Consider the following 2,124-nt stretch of genomic DNA (forward strand, 5'->3'; position numbering starts at 1 on the left):
AAGTTTGAACAGGAAGCCCCCAAATGACCTTGAGAGGTTTTTAACGACCCAGATCCGAATACGATCCAAGTCGGACCCAAAAGGGGTTAAGCTATGATTCAGATACGATCAAGAAGCCCCCTAGTGAGTTTGGCTCTGAGCCGATCAAGAGGGTTACGACAGCTACGTTCTCTCTGGTTCGAATACGACCTATGTTTGAACAGGAAGCCCCCAAGTGATCATGAGGTTTATAGCTAGATTCAAATACGATCATAAGCCGGACCAAAAAGGTTAAACTTGACTCAGATATGATCAGCTCCTTAATAGTCATTTTAAATAGTGAAAAATAGTAGAGGTATATAATCTTTGAAAAGGAAAAGGACAGAGGTCTGATACCTCTTGAGCACTGCGTTGGTTTTCCCCGAAGAGGAACGGATGATGCAGCAAAGTAGCGTAAGTATTTCCCTCGGTTTTTGAAAACCAAGGTATCAATTCAATAGGAGGCTACGCGCCGGTCCCTCGTACCTGCACAAAACAAATTAATCCTCGCAACCAACGCGATAAGGGGTTGTCAATCCCTACACAGCCACTTACGAGAGTGAGATCTGATAGATATGATAAGATAATATTTTTCGTATTTTTGTGGTAAGGATGCAAAGTAAAATAAAAGCAAAGTAAAAAAAGCAAAGGAAATAACTAAGTAGTAGGAGATTAATATGATGAAGATAGACCCGGGGGCCATAGGTTTCACTAGTGGCTTCTCTCGAGAGCATAAGTATTCTATGGTGGGTGAACAAATTACTGTTGAGCAATTGACAGAATTGAGCATAGTTATGAGAATATCTAGGTATGATCATTTATATTGGCATCACGTCCGAGACAAGTAGACCGACTCCTGCCTGCATCTACTACTATTAGTCCACTCATCGACCGCTATCCAGCATGCATCTAGAGTATTAAGTTAATGAAAACAGAGTAACGCCTTAAGCAAGATGACATGATGTAGAGGGATAAACTCATGCAATATGATGAAAACCCCATCTTGTTATCCTCGATGGCAACAATACAATACGTGCCTTGCTGCCCCTACTGTCACTGGGAAAGGACACCGCAAGATTGAACCCAAAGCCAAGCACTTCTCCAATTGCAAGAAAGATCAATGTAGTAGGCCAAACCAAACTGATAATTTGAAGAGACTTGCAAAGTTAACTGTCGATGTCAAAACTAGCGGATCTCGGGTAGGGGGTCCCGAACTGTGCGTCTAGGCCGGATGGTAACAGGAGGCAGGGGATACGATGTATTACCCAGGTTCGGGCCCTCTTGATGGAGGTAAAACCCTACGTCCTGCTTGATTTATATTGAAGATATGTGTAGTACAATAGTAGATCAACCACGAGATCAGAGAGGCTAAACCCTAGAAGCTAGCCTATGGTATGATTGTATGTTGTGATTGTTGTCCTACGGACTAAAACCCTTCGGTTTATATAGACACCAGAGATGGTTAGGGTTACACAAGGTCAGTTACAAAGGAGGAGATATCCATATACATATTGCCTAGCTTGCCTTCCACGCCAAGTAGAGTCCCATGTGGACACGAGACGAAGTCTTCAATCTTGTATCTTCCTAGTCTAACAATCCGGCCAATGGAGATAGTCCGGCTGTCCGGAGACCCCCTAATCCAGGACTCCCACAGTAGTCCCTGAACCAGGCTTCCATGACGACGAGTCCGGTGCACAGTATTGTCTTTGGTATTGCAAGGCAGGTTCCTTCTTCGAATACATGACAGAAGAAGTTGAATACGAGGATAGTGTCCGACCCTGCAAAATAAATTCCACATTCCACCGCAGAGAGAATAACGTTTTTGCAGATCTAATTTGCTGGCTTGTTTTGGCAGTGACGTTACGTCATGGCCCGGTGTTTATTCAAACCGTTTCTTTTAACCAGCTCCACACATAACGCGAGGCGATATCGTGACACGTCTTGCCGAAGCGGAGATTGTGTTCCCCCAAGTATGGGATTCTCATTAATGTGGTCATGGGTAACCCACTCGTGTCTAGGACCCCTAGATTATAGGCAAGTCCTAAACGGCTACGGAGAGGACTCTTGATATTCACCCTCTTTATGAAGGGACGAGGTTTTTGCTTT

Source organism: Triticum aestivum, chromosome 3A (assembly GCF_018294505.1).
Source record: "Triticum aestivum cultivar Chinese Spring chromosome 3A, IWGSC CS RefSeq v2.1, whole genome shotgun sequence".
In the NCBI taxonomy this organism is placed as follows: Eukaryota; Viridiplantae; Streptophyta; class Magnoliopsida; order Poales; family Poaceae; genus Triticum; species Triticum aestivum.